The following is a 22,973-nucleotide window of genomic DNA, read 5'->3' on the forward strand; positions in this document are numbered from 1 at the left end:
TGTGTCACAACCAGCTGCTTCAGCAGGGGATCATTTTTATGCCCCTACCGAGGGAGAGGAGTGGTTAGAGTTTACAGAGGTAGATCTCTTTGAGGATCCTCCTCCGGCACAGCCCTCGACCTCAACCCGACCCTCGACTTTGACCCGACCCTCGATTTCACTGTCCGTCGAGGATGACCTCACTCGTCTCAAGGAGTCCTCCGCGCATTTACAACAGTCAGTCTCAGATGACTTCAGCACAGTCCGGGGGGAGATGACTGCTCTCCGAGATGACGTGACTTCCAGACTTGACTAAATTCTTCAGACTCTGTGGGGCCCTGAGCGACCATTACCACCACCTACTAATGATGCTCCGACTTGATCAGTCCATATATTTCTCTATGCTTTATATATGTTTGATATACTATTTATAGACAGTTGTTCTAGTCTGTTTGATGAACATGTTTTATAGACTTGGATTCGTTTTACTTTCTAATTGCTATTTTAGTATATTACTCAGTTTTAAAATTCTAGGAATTTTTTTTCAAAATTCTAATTTTATTTAGTTTTTCAAAATATTGGACTTAGCCTAAGTATTTACCCCTAGAAAGCATGTACCCCTAGTTCTTAGCCAGAGCATCTCACAAGCACACTAGGTTTACCTTGCTTGTGTATGAAAAACACTTAGAATGGTGTGAGATGCATAGGGTACTGCCTAGACTTCAGAATGCTCTATGCATCGACATAAGTCTGAGCAATAAATACAAACTTTATATCAACAAATTGAGTGATCCATGCTTAGTCAAAATTAACTGGAACATTTACTTAATTTGACTAACCAAGTGAAAGCTACTACCTCTTGGTAAACAACTAGTAACTAAGGGTTAGACAGTTGTTTGTAAATATTTTGGTTACTCATGCTTGGACTCTAGGATTTTTTTTTTATAAATAACAAAATTATTTTGGCATTAATCAAGGGGGAGTGAACAAGGGATTTTTAAACCAAGTTGATATTTTTTTTTGACTTAGTTTTCGAAATAGTTATGTTACTTAGTGTTGAAAACTTTTTTCTACATTTTACTAAGTGTTGGATTTGTTTATATATAATAAATTTCTAACTTTTGAAATAAATATTTTTGACTTAGCTTAAAAATATCTTTTTGCAAAATTATTTTAACTACATGTTGGAATTTTTACTACATTTTTCTAAAGTTTTTTTTTGGTGGTTTTGAGATTCTTTAAGTTAATTTTTGCTAAAATCAAAATTATGATCCAAATATTTTAGTATTATCAAAAATCTTAATATCTAGCTATGCTTTGAGTAAAGTACTTATTTGGACTTCTCTTTCACATCTTTTAAAAGCTTAAGTACTTCACTAAGTTTTAGAATTCTTTAAATGTATATAACTTTCTCTCTAAGTCATTTTCAAAAATTCAAAAAATATTTTTGCTAAAGTTTCTTTACTAATATTTTAAGTATGAGCTGCCATTCAAGGGGAAGCTAATTATTCCCTTCTATAATTATTATTTTTGATCTATGGCAAAGGGGGAGAGGAAAGTGAAAGTTAAGTTAAAAATAAATAAAAAGTAAAATTAAAGTTGAATAATTAGAACAATTTGATATTGCATTACTTGCTATGTTTTTATGCTATGTTATATTTATCTTACTATGTTTTTATATGCTATGATCTTGCTATGTTTTTTACTTAACTTTGAATTTTCTTGCCATAATAAAAAAGGGAGAGATTGTTGGTGCGGTAAGCATCCGACGATCAAACCTAAGTTTTGATAATGGCAAAGAGTTCAAAGTTAAGGTCATTTATGATCTAACATGTTTAAATGAGTTTGCAAAAAAGTCCTAAGTGTACTTAGGTAAAAGTCCTAGCTGCGGTTAAGCAGGTGGAAAACCTTAGGGGTGGTAACCCTAGGTCCTAGGGGATGGTAACCCTAAATAGAAAGTCTTGGCGGGTCGAGGGCTTGGGAAAAAGTCCTAGAGTCGAGGACTCTCGGTGGAAAGTCCTGGTGTTGCGAACCAGGTGGAAGATTGGACGGGTCGTGGAGCTGACATCCAGCAGAAAGTCCTGAAGCCTCGGGCGCTGAGCAAAAGTCCAGTTGGTCTGGAGGACCGATTTGACAACAGGAAAACTCTCTTGAGTGGAGTAGGTGAGGACGCGTTCCCTGATGAGGGAACAATAGGCGTCGATTCGACCTAGGGTTTCCGGTCGGGAATCCGAAGTTAGAACCGGGCAGTCCGGAGATTGTCAAATACTTATGTTTGACTTATTTTGTTGTGCTAAACTCGATCTTGCAGGATATGATTTGTATTTTGGACTAACCCATCTTGCAGGGGGTGTAAAAGAAGCAAAAGGCTCAGATGAACAGTCCTGAGGCGCCCTCCATGGAACTTGGAGGTACCTCGAGTCACTAGTTGATGACCTCCGCGCAGCAGGCAGAGGGCACCCTCACGGAGCTTGAGGGCACCCTGGATGCTGAGCAGAGGGCACCCTCTATGGAGCTGTGGGCGCCCTGGATGCAGGTGGAGGGTGCCTTCCATGCGGTTGGAGGTGCCCTCGGGTGGATAAGTGGCGAAGATGTTAGAGCTCATCCACGCCGCGGATTTGGTGCGGATGAGGGAACCCTCCATGGTGTTGGAGGCGCCCTCAACAGGCTATATAAGCCTATCTCGAGCAGCAGTAAAGGAACAACACAATTTGACAACCCTTCTTCTGTGTGTTGCTCAAAGAACAATCCAGCGAAGCTGCAACAAGTCTCCGACAACCAGAAGCTTCAAGATTACTGTTTTCGTTGTCGGTATAATTTCATTTTTGTTTAATATTATAAATCTGAATTGTAACTTTCCGAGCGAAGCTACAACAAGTCTCCGACAACTAGAAGCTTCAAGATTATTGTTTTCGTTGTCGGTATAATTTCATTTCTATTTAATATTATAAATCTGAATTGTAACTTTTCGAGCTTATAGTGATTGCCCAAAGTAAACGCTCAACAAGCGTGGACCTTGGAGTAGGAGTCGCCCCAGGCTCTGAACCAAGTAAATTTTGGTGTCTATGTTTACAATTGTTATTTAATTTTCCACTGCGTTTTACTCATAGTTTTCCAAAACATAAGTGAAAGCCACTGTAACGACCACCCTTCTTAGTACTCTACTACTCTCTAAGGATGACCGTTACTTAACTACTAACTCTACTTAACCGGTATGATTAAAAATCACATGGAAACCCTACCAAAAAAATTCTGACAGAGTCTCCCCTGTACCGATGACCATAATCATTAATATATAACATAATATACACAGCCACAGGCGGCTGGAACACATATCAAACACATAAAAGGAATAACATCACCACGCAGTTTAATGAAATCAAATCATGCAAGTAATGAATAGCGGAAACAAAATAAAAATATACAATTAACTAACAGCGGAAGACTAAATGACTCATCTAATACATTCTTAATAAATGACAATCTTAATAAATTCTTAAACTAAGTCCCAAGGCTTCCATAGTCCTGACATCACACACCATCCGCGCCACCTTGTCGCCTTCCTTGCTAAATCTTTTCTTTTCCTTTATCTGCAGTAAGAGGAAGTGTAGTCTATAAGCAAAATTTGCTTAGTAAGCGCTATCTAACTCACAAAATCATGAATGTGCATGTATATGAAAAGAACTAGAAACTATATGCTCTAAAAAGAAATAAAGCATAAACATACTGCTCATGTCAAACTAATAGCAAAGAAAAGCTAAAGAATCTACTCATGTAATTCTAATAGTTAATCATGCTGCTCATCGAATAGGTAAACATGAAAACTACTCATCTACTAGATAAACATGGTAGAATAAGGAACTAAACTTACTGATTTATAGAACCACATGGAACTTATTTCATTTGTTCTAACTTAATCTTTAACACTTTGTGTTTATGTAAAACTCGTTTTACTTGTTCAAAAACTTATACTTATAATACTTCAAAATAATAATCAACTTTCTTCTTGGGCCCAGGCGTAGTACCATCTTATGCGCGTTCCCTAATAGGTTGGGGTAGCGAGCCACCAATCCTAAAAGAGCAGACCTCGTTCTACCAGGGCCAAGACCTCGGAATTGGACACCTGGATTTGTTTAACGACAACCTCGGAAGTCGGGTACTAGCCTCTTCTTAAAAGTAAAATACTTATAGTCTTAATTACTTCTTCCTTTAATGCCTCGGCATTTTAATAGGCACCTTGTGTGCCAAAATCCCTAAAGTCTTGACTTTTGGGATCTACTTAAGGCCTCGGCCTTTTCTTTCTTTTCTTTATCTTTCTTATACTTGTTCAAGTAAAATACTAGCCTCTTCAAACATGCTACAACAGATTAAAACAAAGGAAAACAAATCTGAAGTCTTTAGTCATGCTACATTAGAATTAAATCAAAGGAAAGAAAATCTGACTTCTATAAGCATGCTACATCAGAAACAAATCAAAAGAACGCAAATCTAACTTCTTCAAACAGGCTACATCAGATTCAAATAACAACATGAACTTAGAACTAAACTTAGGTATAAACAGTTAGAGCTTAAGGTAAATCATGTATAGGAATATGATGGACTTAAAGCTATGCATACTAGAAGCGATAAATTCATATTAAAATAAAACCTAGGTCATGCTTAAAGGATTCAAAAATCTGTATTGCTTCTACAGGTTGTTCATGTTGTCCCAATAGCAAATAAATCTAGAAATCTGCTCGTGCACATTTAATAGCAAAGAAACTAGAATTAAAGGAATCAAATGCTTAAGGAAATCTAAGTTCCTGCACTGCTACTGAAAGGAACTAAAACATGGATAATCATCTTGATGTGTGCCATGGCTATAATGGAAAAACATAGAAAAGTGCCTCTGCTTCAATCCATGGCAAAAATGGAAGAAAAGAAAACAGAAAAGTGCCTCTACTTCAATCTACGGCAAGGAAGGAAAACTACAATACCAGCCATTCGTCACTAGACTATTTGTTAAATTCTAAACCTAACAATTCTGTATCAACTTCATGGCAGCAACTTCAAATCTAACCGAAATTCGAGAGACTTAATGGGAGCCGACAGTATTCTTTGAGCTAGCAACAAACAAAGCAATCTAAACATGAAAAACAGATCATAAAAGTTGGGGAGCCTAACTGCATGATCAATTCATTTAAATCTCTTCTCCTATTCCTTATAAAACTCACGGTAGCAGCTTCAAACTCATTAATCTTTACAGCTTATTCCGAAAATCCAAAAGAATCTCAATTCAAGCTTGGATCCTTTGAATCCCACAGCAGCAAACACAAATAGAAAATTGGTACAACATGCTTCGAATTCAAGAATGCAAAGATCCGAAACTAAATTATTCTAAGATCCTCTTTCTTGTTCTTTCTTTGAATCTCACAGCAACAAGCCCTAAAACCAAAAATCTCCACAGCAAAACCCGAAAACAAGACAAAACAAGAATCCAGAGCTACTCTACTGCAGGTGAGGAAGCACTTACCTATCCTTGGACTCAAAACCGGGAAGAGGAAGGGTTCTAGGGTTCGGATAACTCGATCTCTTGGTCTCTTCTTGCGCTCACAGCTTCCTTCTTGACGAGAGGAGCTCGATGGTGAGAAGACTTCACCGAGAGGGGCGCTCGCCGACCGCCAGAGACGCCGGAGAAAACCCTATTCTTGGCTTCGATTTCGCTCGGGCAAAAATCGCCGCGCACGCGAGAGGAGGAAGAGAAAGCTAGGTTACGGGTAATTCGAATTATCCCACCCTAAGTTCCTCTTTTTATAACCTTAATATTCTGTTAATTAACTAATTCTTAAATAAATTTGTTACCAATTCTAAACAGAAAAATTCGTTTGCCCACCTGGTGAATCGAGTTTTGACCGAGTCAAAGGTCGTGGGTTCAATTCTCGGCTTGGACATTTTTTTTGTCGAAACTTCCTTCGTTTAGTAAAAATACCAAACGACTTCAAAAAATTGCATAAAAATATTCTATAAATTCCTAAAAATCTCTAGAATTTTTCTAAAGTATTTCTAGATTTTAATAAGGTCTTTTAGGACTCCAAATCATGAAATTTGGGGTGTTACAGCCACGAGCGCTATTCACCCCCCCTAGCGCTTTCGATCTCACATAATTTAGGATAAAAAAGTTGCTTTATTAAATTTGGATATCCACTTTTCAATACACTATATATCAGCTTCCTTATTTCTTCTCCCTCCTCTATAATATTTAGGGATTGGAATCCATTCCCTAAATTTAGAAAAGTACTGTTCATAAATGCATAATTTAGGGAATAGATAGGATAACTAATGTAAAAGTTTTTTAGCTATCCTATCCAAAATTTAGGATAAAATCTTTGAATAAGGTAACTGATATGGATGCTCTAATATTTTAACTTAGTTTGATAGTCTCGAGACTATCCTATTCTGACTTTCAGATTTTTCATGAAACCTTAGGTCGAACCAACACTGACTGTTCACTCGAAGGGGAACACATCCTCTCCTACTCCTCTCAGGAGAATTTACCTTTGTCAAATACCTGTTTGGACTTTTGCTCAACCTCTGATCTTGACCTCCTGAACTTTCGCTAAACGTCTGATCCTCAACCTGCCTAGACTTCTGCTTGGTGTACGCGACCTCCAGGACTTATGCCCGATATTTTTAACCTGTAAATATTTTGCCTAGCCCACCAGACCAGGACTTCGTGCCCAATTCCTTGACCAGGACTTCATACCCAATCCTCTCGACCAGGACTTCGTGCTCAATCTCTTGACCAGGACTTCGTTGCTTAGCCTCAATTAGGTCTTGCCTACATACTCAAGTAAGCTTGTTAGATCACAAATAAGATACCATGTGTTCTTTTAAATTAAACTTGGATCGCCTGCGGAACTTAACACGTTTGATCCAAAGTTTAATCTATTTGTTCTTTTAGGTTTTGACTTGGATCTCCTGTAGAACTTAACACGTTCGATCCAAATCACCTAAGTTATTAATTCCATTAAATATTAATTTCCATAATTGGTTCCCAGTACTGACGTGGCGAGGCACATGGCCTTCTTGGATATGGGAGCAACCACCACCGACTAGACAAAATATTTTAAGGAAAGCTAATATTTAATTTCCTAAAATAACTTTAGGTTAACCGAAAGGAACAATCAAATCACAAAAAAAAAAACAAAGAACACAACATCGAAAATAAATTCGAAATACTAGAATCGCATGTCTCTTGTATTTGGTATTATCTCCAAAAATAACTAGTATGATGCGGAAAGGAAAAATACTAGTTATACCTTTTAGAAAGACCTCTTGATCTTCTACCGTATTCCTCTTCTAATCCCGGACGTTGTGTGGGCAACAATCTTCCGAGACGAGAACCACCAAACCACCTTCTTCTTCTTTCCTTCAAGTTTCGGCCAAGCAAGACTTTCAAAGGAAGAAGATCCTTTTCCACCAACCAAGCTCCAAGGGATGCAAGCTTTCTCTCCTTCTTCTCCAAGCTAAGATCCGGCCACCACTTGATCTCCAAGAGAAAAGAAGGTTTCGGCCACAAAGATGGAGAGAAGAGAAAGGGAAGGGACGACCACACCAAGGAAGAAAAGAGGGAGAAAAATAATAGAGTTGTTCACCCATGAAGGCACCTCTACCCCCTCTTTTATAATCCTTGGTCTTGGCAAATAAGGAAATTTAAATAAAAACTTCCTTAATTCTTTTTCCATGAAAAGGAAAAATTTATTTAATTAAAAATAATTTTTCTCTTCTCAATTTACAATGGCCGGCCATATACAAATCTCCAAGTAAATAAAATTTTAAACACAAATTAAAACTTCCTTATTTGCTTCCAGAAATTTATAAAATTTTTCAATAATTTTTATCCCTTCATGATTGGTTAATAAAAAGGAAATTTTATAAATTAAAATCTTTCTTTTAAACATGTGGATAATTTCCAAAAAGAAAAGTTATCTCTAAAAATTAAAATCTCTTTTCAATCTACAAATAAGGAAAGATATCAAATCTTTACTTAATCTTTTGTAGAAACTAATAAAAGAGAATTTTTAATTTTTAAACTTTCTTTTAAATCATGAACATGATTAAAAAGGAAAGTTTTTACCAAAATTAAAATCAACCTTTTAATCTACAAATAAGGAAAGAGATTTAGCTCTTCTCTAAATCTTTTATAGAATCTTATAAAAGGAAATATTTAAATTTTTAAACTCTCTTTTAAATCATGTTATCCACATAAGAAAAATTTTGAAAAATAAAAATCCTTTTATTTTAATTTGGGCCGGCCACACCAAGCTTGAACCCAAGCTAGGGTCGGCCACCTTGAAGCACCCATGAACCAAACTTTGGCCGACCCTTGCTTGGTCTCCAAGCTAGCTTGGCCGGCCCCTATGGGATGGGTAAGAAGGTGAGTATAGGTGGGTATAATACTCTATAATTAAGAGACTACGATAGGGACCGAGAGGAGGAATTGATTTTGGTCTCCCGATAAAATTAAGCATCCCGTGTTCGCCCCGAACACACAACTTAATTTTATCAATAATAATTCATTCCACTAGAGAACTATTATTGAACTACCGCACCAATCCCAAATTACATTTTGGGCTCCTTCTTATTATGAGTGAGTTTAAGATAACAAATGTCCACTAATTAAGTAAGTTACTGACAACTCACTTAATTAATATCTAGCTCCAAAAGTAGTACCACTCAACTTCATCGTCATGGCGGACTAAGTCCACCTGCAGGGTTTAACATGACAATCCTTATGAGCTCCTCTTGGGGACATTCTCAACCTAAATCACTAGGACACAGTTTCCTTCTATAATCAACAACACACACTATAAGTGATATCATTTCCCAACTTATCGAGCTTATTGATTTATCGAACTAAATCTCACCCATTGATAAATTAAAGAAATAAATATCAAATATATGTGCTTGTTATTATATTAGGATTAAGAGCACACACTTCCATAATAACTGAGGTCTTTGTTCCTTCATAAAGTCAGTATAAAAGGAACGACCTCAAATGGTCCTACTCAATACACTCTAAGTGTACTAGTGTAATTATATAGTTAAGATAAACTAACACCTAATTACACTACGACCTTCCAATGGTTTGTTCCTTTCCATCTTGGTCGTGAGCTACTGTTTATAATTTATAAGGAACCGATAACATGATCTTCTGTGTGTGACACCACACACCATGTTATCTACAATATAAATTAATTGAGCAACTACATTTATCGTAAATATAGACATTTGACCAATGTGATTCTTATTTCTAGATAAATGCTTATACCAAAAGCTAGGCTTTTAGTATACATCCTAACACAAGAGACTTTTTAAGGCCAAGGGGTATAAAGCCAAAGAAGCATTAGAACTGATTCATTTTGATTTGTGTGGTCCTATGTCTATCCAGGCTAGAGGTGGCTTTGAATATTTTATCTCTTTTATATACGATTATTCAAGATATGGATATATTTACCTGATGCGTCGTAAGTCTGAGTGCTTTGATAAGTTCAAAGAGTATAAGTCTGATGTGGAGAAACGTCTAGGTAAAAGTATCAAGACACTACGGTTTGATTGTGGTGGCGAATACCTCTTAGAAGAGTTTAGAAATTACTTATCAGAGACCGGGATTCAATCACAATTGTCCGCACCTGGTACACCCTAATAGAATGGTGTGGCAGAACAAAGGAATAGGACTCTTATGGAGATGGTTAGATCGATGATGAGTTATTCAGAATTACCAAATTCATTTTGGGGATACGCTCTGGAAACAGCAGCGCACATTCTGAACTTAGTACCTTCTAAATCAGTATCTTCTACTCCCATAAAATTGTGGAATGGGCGGAAACCCAGTCTAAGACATATTCAGATTTGGGGTAGTCCAGCACATGTGCTGAAACCAGATGCTGATAAGTTAGAATCTCGTACAGAAGTTCGTGTGTTTGTGGGATATCCCAGAGGAACGAAAGGTGGTTTATTTTATAGTCCTAAAGACCAGAAGGTCATTGTTAGCACCAATGCCCAGTTTTTAGAAAAAGACTATATAATGGATCACAAGCTCAGTAGTAAAGTTGTTCTAGAAGAACTTAGAGAAGACACGTCTACTTCAATACCAATAGTACAAGATGAAGTACCACAAGAGACTGCAACATGTGTCACACATGATACACAACCACAGACGGTGTCTCGTCGTAGTGGGAGGGTTGTAAGGTAGCCTGAGAGATTCATATTTTTTGGAGAGTCTTCAGACTTGATCCCGGGTAAACATGAACCTGATCCCCGGACATATGATGAAGCACTCTAAGATATAGATGCAGTATCTTGGCAAAAGACAATGAATTCTGAAATAGAGTCTATGTACTCTAATAAGGTCTGGGAGCTAGTAGAATCACCTGATGGTGTAAAAGACATTGGATGCAAGTGGATCTACAAAAGGAAAAGAGAGATAGATGGGAAGGTAGAAACCTTCAAAGCAAGGCTTGTTGCGAAAGGGTATACTCAGAAAGAGGGAATCGACTATGAGGAGACTTTTTCACCGGTAGCCATGCTTAAGTCTATCCGGATACTCTTATCCATTGCCGCTCATATGGATTATGAGATTTGGCAAATGGATGTCAAGACAGCATTTCTTAATGGAAGTCTTGAAGAAAACATCCATATGAAGCAACCAGAAGGGTTCATTGAAAAAGGCAAAGAGCATCTAGTGTGGAAGCTCAATCGGTTCATTTATGGACTGAAGCAAGCTTCAAGATCTTGGAACATCCGGTTTAATGAAGTAATCCAGTCATATGGATTTATTCAGTGTCCGGATGAGTCTTGTGTATACAAGAAGTGTAACGGAAACATGGTGGTATTTCTTGTACTATACGTAGATGATATTTTGTTAATTGGCAACAATGTCAAGGTATTATCGGACGTAAGGGTATGGTTGTCCAAACAATTTGATATGAAGGACTTAGGAGAATGTGCATACATTCTTGGGATCAAAGTTATAAGGGATCGCAAAAAAAGAATGCTGTGCCTATCCCAAGCTTTATATATAGATACAATCATTACTCGTTTTAGCATGCAAAACTCCAAGAAAGGTTTCTTACCTTTTAGGCATGAAGTAGCCTTATCTAAAAAGATGTCCCACTACAAGAAAATTGGGATTCTACAACACTTAAATGACAACGCTTTTTATAAAAAGCGTTGTCTATTTTTTTTTAACAACGCTTTTAGTGAAAAGCGTTGTCTATTTCATTATTTTCTTATTAATAGACATCGCTTTTCTAAAAACCGTTGTCTATTAGTGATTTTTACGGGTCAAAGACAACGCTTCGTAAAAAGCGTTGTCTATTAGACTGATTTTTAATGTCTACAACAACGTTTTATAAAAAGTGTTGTCTATGTTTAAAATCTCATATAAATCTTGATTAATACAAATCGTTGGATCTAAATCTTGATTAATACAAACCGTTGGATCTAGATAAGGAGTAGAAAACCCGAACCCTTCTCCCAACTTCTATCTTCCGATCATTTTTTTATCCCGAACCCTTCTCCCAACTCCTCATCTCACGCGCCTTCTCCATCCAACTCTCTCCGGCAAACTCCTCTCTGGCCTCCAGATCCGAGGCGTCGGCGGACTCCTACATCGGGAGCCTCATAAGCTTGACCTCCAAGAGTGAGATCAGATACGAGGGCATCCTCTACAGCATCAACACCGAGGAATCCAGCATAGGCTTGCGCAACGGTATAGTTTGCTTTATGCCCAATTCCTCGCGTCTTCGCTTTTCTCCACTCCCCTTCGCGCTGTTCCTCGTCAAAGGGAACACTTTTTCGAGCTTTTTTGGCTGGATTTTGGGTTTCTTGTGTCCGAGGGATTGCCGCGTCACGAAATTTTATTTGGAGGAGGCTTCCAGTTTTCGTGATTTTATTATTTTATTTGGGATTTAGGTCATAGTTCTGGGTTTTAGTTTTCTCTGTATCCATGACAATTTTCATGTGCAAGTGTGGTATCCGCGTAATATTTATGCACCTGTAAGCATGAAACTGCAGTTTGTTGCCCTAACATTTATGCACCTGTAAGCATGAAACTCTATTTTATTCAGGGTTCTTATAAGGCCACATCCTGCAATTTGGCGCTTAGTTCATGGAATGGCTATTGTGTACCTTGTTGCCCTAACATTTTTGCTTTTCCAGGTTTGTGTGTTTCTATCTTTTAATTAGGATGATTATCAAGCGCATCTGATTCAGTTTCATTCTTTTCCATTTGTTGTTTTTGGAAACCATTTTACTATTTATTTGTGCTTTAGTAATTGTTGCCATTGATTCAAATAGGATAAAATTTGAGCCAAGAGTAATAATTCTAATAGTATGTGATGCTGGATACTTCATCAGCTTTAATTTCTCATGAAAATTCACATATAGAAGATTCGTTCTTCAAACTTTTTGCTGCTGAGGTTTTTGTTGCTTCATCTGTTATTGTGATTTTGGTAGAATCTAGACCTCAAATAATCAATAAAGTCATCTAATAATTCTGCTGTGAATTGGACAAATGTTCCTCTGGTTTCTTTTTCTTATTTCCAGAATCGTGATGATGCTAGGCAGTTTATGAAATATCTCCATCCTGCTCTAGGAGTTGGTAAACACTTGATTTAGGTGCTTTATGGTTTCCTCCAGAAAATTGCATATTCATAGATAAAGAAATTAACAGAATCTTTGTTTGTGCATTCCAGAATTACCTGAAAGATCATATGGAGCTGATTGCCGTATTTATGTCCCAGAGAATCCAAAAAACAGGTTTATCAATGTTTATGTATGATTCCTTCATTCATCAACCTTTTGTCATTCAATTTATATTGCTTGGATCTTTCAAGGAACCTATACCTTTTTAGATCTTGTCATCACTAATTTGTGTTAGTTTATTGCAGAATACATTATTTGATGAGTTTGTTCTTGCTCATATTTTTGGATGGTGGGGTAAGGCAATAATGTTCTGTGGGTGTTGTCAATTGGCTTCGAATTGATGGAGGTTCAATTTCATTGTTTTACCTCTTTTTTCTTTTTTTTTTTTGTAAAAATTACTTAAATAATGTTTTTTTTAAGTTCATTTGTAATACCCCAGTTCTGAGATTCTGGTTAAGTATGGCTTAAAAGGTTAGATGGTATTATCCATATCACCAAGGTGCACCTTCCTTTTCGGAAGGCCAAACTCAAAGAACTCCAAAGTTAAGCGTGCTTGGCTTGGAGAAATCTGAGGATGGGTGACCTCCTGGGAAGTTTTCTAGGGTGCGTGCGAGTGAGGACAAAGCACGCTGAAAGGACCTCTGGTGGTCTGTGGAGCTAGTCGTCAACCTGATGGGCAATTTTGGTGGCGTTTCCGGTTCAGTCTGGGTGGAGCCCGCCCGCCCGGGCCGGGGCGTTACAGATGGTATCAGAGCAACCTTGTGACCGTGAGTGCGCCTGTGGCCGGAGCACCAAGGGCATCACCTAGCGAGGGAGATTCTGGGATTTATCTGTGGTGTGATTCGTGGTTATACAACGAGGACGTTGTGTCTTTAAGTGAGGGTGATTGTAATACCCCAGTTCTGAGATTCTGGTTAAGTATGGCTTAAAATGTTAGATGGTATTATCCATATCACCAAGGTGCACCTTCCTTTTCGGAAGCCCAAACTCAAAGAACTCCAAAGTTAAGCGTGCTTGGCTTGGAGAAATCTGAGGATGGGTGACCTCCTGGGAAGTTTTCTAGGGTGCGTGCGAGTGAGGACAAAGTACGCTGAAAGGACCTCTGGTGGTCTGTGGAGCTAGTCGTCAACCTGATGGGCAATTTTGGTGGCGTTTCCAGTTCGGTCTGGGTGGTACCCGCCTGCCTGGGCCAGGGCGTTACATCATTTGCTAACAATTGCAGTTTACTTTTCGCCACATGTTGCCAAATTTCAATGAGTGCTGGTGGGACAATATTATTTTGGACATCTTGATCTGCAATTGGTTTGGTGAGACCTTAGTTACTCTCTTGTTACTTGCAAATGGATGCGAAAATAATTACTTTAGTAATGGTTGAATGATGTGTTGAACATAAAGTATGAAAATTGCCTTACCTCTGATGCTTTGGTGGCATATTTTGAAATATGGTCTCATACTAGCATGTCTGACAGTACTGACTTGTGTTGTCCAATGCTCATTATCACTAAAAAGTAATAGCCATATGACCCATTGGTAAATACTTGCAGGTACTTCAACTGACATCTAAAAATTTTTGGAAATGCAGCCTTAATGGTCCATTTTGTTTCTGAGTAAATGCATCATTGTGAACGCTTTTAGGTTGGTCACAGAAGTCTCCCTGATAGTCTGAACCTTCATTATTGGTGACTGGTAACTAGATGGCTCTCGGTTCCACATTATTATTTTCTTTATGTTTCTCAAAATCTCTCTTATTTTAGCTTCAAATTAATTGAGGATTGCGTGAGTACTGAGTAATATTATTTGGTGATTTAAAGTATGTCAAGAACATAAAGGCTGAAATTACCTTGTTTTCACTATCTTGATTGTTTGATTCCTAACTAGTTGTTTTGGAAGGAATTGTCTGATTGTTAATGTGTTTTCATGACTCTTCGTCATGTAAATGTATCGTAATTCATTTTTTACTATGTTAACTGGAGTTTCTTTTATCTCGTGCTATCCCTCACCCCTTCAACTCTGATATTTCAACTTGTCTAATCACAAAATTTGTTTGTTATCTATTAGCACTGTTATTCTACTGAACATAGTTTCTCTTATTATATCATTTATTAGTTTATTCTGAATAGTAGCATTTTTGTTTTATCTTTTTAACAATCTACATGTTTATTTTAACACTCTTTCTATGTACTTTATGTGTCTATTGTTTCCTAATGTTGCTTTGCATATTTTCTTCGATGGTTCTATGGGCATTTAGACTAACAGAAACATTAGGAAGAGAGGGATTTTCATTAGAATCAGAACCTCTTAGAGGGGATTCTTTTGATGGAATAGAATTTCCATGAAACCATATTATACTTGAATAATTAAATCGGAAACACTAACTGCACAAAATAGCTACAGAAAATCTTCATTAAGATATTGCGTGTGTTTGGTAGGTAGAAAGTCATGATGATTGTTTTGTTTCTTTTGAGAGCCATCAGGAATGCTCATGTATGGACTTGAAACATATTATTGCTACTTTTGTAGGTGGATACAGGACAGTCGAGATCAGTACACTAAGGAGCGTCTGGATTCAGTAATTGATCAGTACACTAAGCGTCTAGATTCAGTAACTACTGTACTATTTTGAGTAAACAGATTGTTGGCTACTTCAGTATTCAGTAAACAGATTGTTGGCTAAATAGATTGTAGCTGTTCAAAACAGATTTTTTGTGCTCTTTTGTTTTATATGTGAATATCACTATATACTTTGAAATAGAATTAGTGTTAATTTTGATATTTACTAGCTTCTCATGTAATTAAATACTAATATTACTTCAACGTCAGATTTCTATTATTTTGATGAGTTTGAAATCATTAACTGAGTTGATTATATGTAAAATTCGAATCTAGATATGGTAAAAGAAAAATAATAGTTTCGTAAATATAAAAATAATGATTTTTAAATAAATTTTATTATTATTTTTTTTCTTTAAAACGACAACGCTTTTAAAGCGTTGAAAAAAGTGTTGTCTTTGTAAAAAAAACAACGACGCTTTTAAAGCGTTGTAATAGTGTTGTCTTTGCAAAATATGACTACGCTTTTAAAGCGTTGCAAAAGCGTTGTCTTTTCTACCAAAAACAACGCTTTAAAAGCGTTGCAAAACGTTGCCTTTGCATAAAACGACAACGCTTTTAAAGCGTTGCAAAAGCATTGTCTTTGGTACAAACGATAACGCTTTAAAAGCGTTGTCGTTAAGCAGACTTTTAACAACAATGCCTTTAACAACACTTTTTCAGGCACAAAGACAACGCTTTAAAAGCGTTGTCTATTAGCTTTTTTGTTGTAGTGCCCCCAAAGACATCAAAGGAGATTGAGGACATGAAGGCAGTTCCTTATGCTTCGGCTGTAGGAAGCCTTATGTATGCAATGCTGTGTACGAGACCTGATATCTATTTTGCCATGGGCATGGTTAGCAGATATCAGAGTAACCCTGGACAAGAGCATTGGACTGCAGTAAAGCATATATTAAAGTACCTGAGAAGGACTAGAGATTATATGATAGTTTACCAAGCAGACGATTTGCTCCCTATGGGTTACACGGATTCAGACTTCCAATCAGATAGGGACAATAGTAAGTCAACATCAGACTATGTTTTTACTCTAGGACGTGGAGCCATTGCATGGAGGAGTGTTAAGCAGAAATGTGTCTCAGACTCAACCATGGAAGCTGAGTATGTGGCAGCCTCTGAGGAAGCCAAAGAAGCTGTATGGCTCAGGAACTTTCTAATGGACTTAGATGTGATTCCTGGTTTGCCCAAGATCATCATAATTTATTGTGATAACAGCGGTACAGTTGCAAACTCGAAGGAACCACGAGCTCATAAGGCAAGTAAACATATAGAGCGTAAGTACCACCTGATACGAGACATTGTCAAGCGAGGAGAAGTTATCGTTGCTAAGATTGCATTAGAAGATAACCTAGCAGATCCTTTCACAAAGGCCCTTCCGGCGAAAGCTTTTGATCGGCATGTGGAGGGGATGAGAATCAGATGTAAGACAACAGATATGACAGCTTAGTCTTTTAGTATAAGTGGGAGATTGTTAGTGTATACTAAAAGCCTAGCTTTTGTAAACATTTATTTGTTGAAATAAAAGAATCACATTGGTCAATATCTGCATTTATTTGTTAAATGTAATTGTTCAATTAATTTATATAGTAGATAACATGGAGTGTGGTGTCACACTCAGAAGATCATGTTGTCGGTTCTCTATAAATTATAAACAAGTTGCTCATGACTAAGATGGAAAGGAACAAACCATTAGAATAGTCGTAGTGTAATTAAGTATTAGTTTATCTTGACTAATAAATTACACTGATACACTTCAAGTGTATTGAGTAGGATCATTTAGGTAAGTTCTTTTTGTACTAACTTAGTAAAAGAACTAGACCTTAGTTATTATGGAAGTGTGTGCTCTTAATCCTAATATAATAACAAGCACATATATTTAATATTTATTTCTTTGACTTATCAAAGGGTGAGGTTTAACTCGATAAATCAATATGTTCGATAAGTTGGGAAATGATATTACTTATAGTGTGTGTTGTTGATTATAGAAGGAATTTGTGTCCTAGTTATCTAGGTTGAGAATGCCCCCAAGAGGAGCTCATAAGGATTGTCATGTTAAACCCTGCAGGTGGACCTAGTCCGACATGACAATAAAGTTGACTTGGAGCTAGATATTAATTAAGTGAGTTGTCAGTAACTTACTTAATCAGTGGACATTCGTAATCTTAAACACAGGGAGACTAACACACTCATGATAAGAAGGAGTCCATAATGTAATTTGAGATTGGTGCGGTAGTGCGGTAATAACTCTCTAGTGGAATGAGTTATTATCGATGAACTTGAGTTGTGTGTTCGGGGCGAACACGGGATACTCAAGCTCATCGGAAGGCCAAAACCAATTTCTCCTCTAGGTCCCTGTCGTAGCCTCAATATAGCCTTAAGTCCATCCAAATGTAAGGCTCTTCTTGGTATCCAAGAAGTGGGCCGGTCCAATGCTTGGTGATCAAGCAAGGGCCGGGCACATCCTCTTTATAGGGGCCGACCCTATTGCTTGGTGACCAAGCATGTAGGGGCCGACCAATATTAATTCAAATAGGAGGGTTGTTTTAAAATTTTAAAATCTTCTCTTTGTAGAAAACTATAAGTTTTAAAAGAGAGATTTTAATTTTTAAAACTTTCCTTATTTGAATTTGGCCACATGTTTTAATAGAGAGTTTTAAAAGTTTTAAAACTTTCCTTTTTTAACCATCTTCATGGTTTAAGAAAAAAAGGGAGATAAGTTTTAAAATTAAAATTTTCTATCATCATGTTAAAAAAGAAAATTTTATAAGAGAGTTTTTAAATTTTAAAACATGGTTTTAATTTTTAGAAACTTTCCTTTTTTAACTCCTACTTTAGGAAAGAGAGCTTGTAAAATTTTATAAGAGTTTTTCTTGTAAAATTTTATAAAAATAAAATTCCTTTTTCCCCTTGATGAGGTGGCCGACCACCTTGCTTGGTGCCCAAGCAAGTGGCCGACCATATTAATTTAATTAAAATCATCACAAAATTAAAATTAGTGATTGATTCAATTAAGAGGAAAGAAAAGGAAAAATTAAAAGGGAAAAGGAAAAACTCTTGGATGATTTTATTTTTTGTAAAAAGTTTTTCCTTATTTGCCTTGGGCAAGTAATATAAAAGAAGGGGGTGAGGGGGCTTCATGAGACACAACTCTTATTCTCTTGCTTGGAGATCTCTTGGTGGTCGGCCCTCTCCATTCTCCCTTTCCCTTTGCTCTCTTCTCCTTGGTGGTGGTGGTGGCCGAATTCTAGAGGAAGAGGAAGGACTCTTTTGGGTGGTGTTCATCTTGGAGGATCGCCGCCCACACGACGTCCAATGCGAGGCGAGGAATACGACAGAAGATCTCGAGGTCATCAGCTTACAAAGAGAAGGTATAACTAGTAATTTTCTTCCACATCATACTAGTTATTTTCTTTGTAAGAATTCTAAATACAAGAGGCAATTAGATCTAGTTTATCGAATTTATTTTTCGATTTTGTGTTTTCTTCTTTTTCGAATTTGTGATTCGATTGTTCCTTTTGGTTAACCTAGAGTTATTTAAGGAAATAAATATTAGCTTTTCTTAAAAGGTTTTGCCTAGGCGGTGGTGGTTGCTCCCATATCCAAGAAGGTCATGTGCCTCGCTATGCAGTCATGTAAGTCAATTTTGGAAATTAATATTTATGGAATTAATAACTTAGGTAGATTTGAATCAATAGTGTTAAGTTCCGCTTGCGATTCAAATCTAAACCATTAAGAACAGATAAGTAATTTGGAATCAATGATGTTAAGTTCTGTCTGCGATTCCTAATTTAACTTCTAAAGAACACAATAGGCTATTTAAGTAAAGGTTCGATACTTGTACAAAAATTTTTTTGTACAGTGGAACTGATACATTTTCCTAGGACTAACCAACATGTCTCACCTTTTCTTTGTCGTTTTTACTCAAAAAAATTGATAGAACAGAAAGGAGAGTGCATTATAGTTGATTCAACAAGGAAGGGAAAACACTTTCCCGATAGCATGTTAAAGACAATACCAATATGGGCATGTGTGCTTAATCGTGCAATAAAGAATCATCTGCAAAGAATGTGTGATGCAATGCAGCAAGGTATAGAGCTGGTAGGTCGCAAGTTTACTAGTGCTTCATTTTCATCTAAATGATATACATGTAGAACCACAATTCAATATGGTATAGCCATACGCTATCTCCTTCCTTTTGTAAGACTATTAAAATGCATGATATGAAAATATCACTTGTTTGGGTAGAGTTTTCATATATTTTAGAATTTATCCTTATGAATTTTGTTTATGAGTACCTATGTGTTGTGCGGCTAGTAATATTCTTTGCGATAAACTTGGCATTATTAGGTTCATGATTACTAAATTTGGCCATTTTGTTTTTGGATCTTATCAAGTGTTCTAATATTTCAATTTCTTACACCATAGAAATGGTTTGCAAATTTTATCTCTGAAAATTGGCAAATGAGTCAATTTAAGTTTATTGAATGACTCAAATGTGGGCTTTTTTTTTGTTTCTTGTTTGATGTTTTATTCAATTGTCCATTCAGTGTTTCATGATAATTCTTCTTGTCCTATTTTTTCCTAGCCTTTTCATTCTGGATATTGTAAAATATATCAAATATCTGCTTTTCTAATACTAGGGCTACTGTTTCATACATTCGGCCTTAGGACTCAAATATTTCCTGCAATATATAGGAGTATTGATGGATGCTATCATGCACCCGATTCCATCATAATTCTAAAGTAATAAGGTGCTTTTCCCAAACAACTAGATTCAAAATCCACACAGTGCATGCATGGGGTAGGGGTATTTGAACAACTAGCGACTTGGGTGTCACGTCAAGAGCCACCTTACTTCTTGAATTTACTTGATCGTCGAAATATGGGGCATCCATCCCAGAATTAGTCAGTTAGATACTAGTATATATATAAAAAAAAATTGATGGGGACTCAGACCGGCTAACTGGGACTGCACCTTGCACCTTCTAACTTGTGTTCCAGATACCGAGAAAGCAATTATTGAGACACACCTTGAAGATTGGACCAGACTATTGGAAGATTGTCACGCTGATATTAGTTCTCTGGTATCAAACTCAGGAAAGCCTCTTCGTCCAATATGGATTTCTCAAAGGACTCTCATTTGGTTGAATGAAGTTCCTGAGTATGATTCGTGGGATTTTATACCTCTCATCCTTGTTTCAGCATCAGGAATATCTCATTTGAGGACCACGTCAGGATTTATTGGCACGACATGTCAAGAGCGGGATTTAATTGAACATAAGATAGATTGTTGTTGAACATAGGATTTAATTTGGGAAAGTTAAATGTGTTAAAATTTGTTGCCTAGCGAGGAACTTAATACTGATTGTCAACTGTAAGCATCTCAATAACTTATCTATGAAGACGACGCTTAATTCTTAAGTTTAATCCCTGTCCTGGTACTGTGCAATTGCAGGATATATAGAGATGTTTCGGGCATATGAAAAAACAATCAACAGTTCATAAATTTTCTACATTTTTGTTAGCCATTCATATTTTCCGTATTTAGAATTGATGAAATGCCTTTTTGTCACTCCTCGTTGAACAATTTTCTTGTAGTGGTAACTTTTTTGCTCTCGGAATCTTGGATTTCTCATAAGCCGGGATATTAAGTACTTTTTTCTCTCCTGTTATTCGTTTTTTGAGCTTATTGGTGAATTTTCTCCCTTCCACAGGATGATGAGCTTCAAGTAAAAGTCAAAACAAGCTTTATAAAAAAGACAACTTCCATATGATTTTTTTTTGGATTATTGCACGCCTTCAAAGATCATGAACAGTGTTGAGAATTTGGAGAGGTTCTACATGGTGATCGCATTGAGAATTCTGTTTATACGGTAAGTTTAGTTTCTCTTGAGTGACGACTGCTCCAAAAGTGGAAACTCAAGTCTCCTCTTTCTTAAAGAGAAGACGGGGAAATATTCTACGCCATCATTTGCTTGTTTTAATATTTTTTCTGTCATGTGATTCTCATCATTTAATATCTTGTTGGTCCTACTCGAAAAATTTAATGGCTCCATTGTATAAAAATTTTATACGTGATCTGAACCTTTTTTAGCTACCATGTATTTTTTTAAGTTAAACTTATATCTCTTGCGGAACTTAACACGTTTGATTCCAAGTTTAACTTATATGTTTTTTTAGGTTTAGATTTGGATCTCCTGCGGAACTTAACACGTTTGATCCAAATCACCTAGGTTATAAATTCAATTAAATATTAGTTTCCAAAATTGGCTTCCAGTACTGCATGGCGAGGCAGTTGACCTTCTTGGATATGAGAGCAACCACCACCGACTAGACAAAGCCTTTTAAGAAAAGTTAATATTTAATTTCCTTATATAACTCTAGGTTAACCAAAAGGAACAATCAAATCACAAGGAAAAAGAAAAAGAACACAATGTTAGACCCCGTGGTAGTTTTGATGTGATCAACCAAGTTGGTTAGGTCCTGTTGTGTTTGATCCCTGTGTCTGAGTGTGCAGGAGCTTAGGAACACAGGAAGTCGAGCGGAAGACGCAACTAGCGAGAAGGACGGCACGGGAAGGGAGCCGACGGGCTCGGTGCGTCCGAAGGATGAGAGAGCTACGGAAGAGTACTCCAGTGGGCGTGAAGAGCGTACGCGGCGTTCGAGGGACGTTAAGTCGGACGGAAGGCTGCTTGAGGAGAAGGCCGGGAATTGGGTTCGGGTGAGCCCTATTCCGGTTAGCCGCAATCATCCAAAAGAACGGAGCATCGGAAGCTAGAAAAACCAAGCTGGAATCTGTGCTGCCAGCTTGGAGGCGCCTCCAGCAGGATTGGAGGCGCCCTTGAAGGCGCCCTGAAAGGCGCCCTTGAAGACGCCTTCAACCCTGTTGAAGGCACCCTCAACAGGTCAGTTTTGACCGTTTGCGTGTGGATAAAGTTTTATCCGCTGACCGAGCTGGAGGCACCTTGAACCTTGTTGGAGGTGCCTTGGACCCTCGGGATAGACTTTCCAAGAGCTATAAAAAGGCCCCTGGAGCTAGGAATTCAACAACAACTCAAGCATCCAACTTGTAACCAATTCCTAGCAACTAAGTGAACGTTCTAAGTGTAAAAAGGTTTTTCCGCCTACAGTAAAGGAGATTATGCTAGTAGAGCTTTTCATCGCCCTGGATTAACAACCTCCTTGGTTGTAACTGTTGGAGTGTATACTGAGAGCCTAAGCTTTGTAAACATTCATTATGAATAAAGAATCACATTTGGTCTAATTATCTACATTTGTTTGTAGTTGTTCATTTAATTTATATTGTAGATAACATAGTATGTGGTGTCACATACAGAAGATGATGTTATCAGTACCTTATAAATTATAAACAGTAGCTCACGACCAGAATGGAAAGGAACAAACCATTAGAAGGTCGTAGTGTAATTAGGTATTAGTTTATCTTGACTATATAATTACACTAGTACACTCAGAGTGTATTGAGTAGGACCATTTGAGGTCGTTTCTTTTATACTGACTTTGTAAAGGAACAAAGACCTCAGTTGTTATGGAAGTGTGTGCTCTTAATCCTAATATAATAACAAGCACATATGTTTGATATTTATTTCTTTAATTTATCAATGGGTGAGATTTAGTTCGATGAATCAATAAACCCGATAAGTTGGGAAATGGTATCACTCATAGTGTGTGTTGTTGATTAT

The 22,973-nt window shown here is 37.1% G+C and overlaps 1 long non-coding RNA gene across 1 annotated transcript; it reads left to right on the top strand.

The window, feature by feature from the left end:
* Positions 1-12,137: 12,137 nt before the first annotated feature.
* On the top strand, positions 12,138-12,974 carry LOC121990516. The gene is made up of 4 exons (XR_006114618.1): positions 12,138-12,180; positions 12,568-12,639; positions 12,717-12,796; positions 12,912-12,974. It is a non-coding gene; the product is annotated as an uncharacterized LOC121990516 (long non-coding RNA).
* The last annotated feature ends 9,999 nt before the right edge of the window (positions 12,975-22,973 follow it).

This window comes from Zingiber officinale, chromosome 6B, assembly GCF_018446385.1.
Source record: "Zingiber officinale cultivar Zhangliang chromosome 6B, Zo_v1.1, whole genome shotgun sequence".
NCBI classification, from domain to species: Eukaryota; Viridiplantae; Streptophyta; class Magnoliopsida; order Zingiberales; family Zingiberaceae; genus Zingiber; species Zingiber officinale.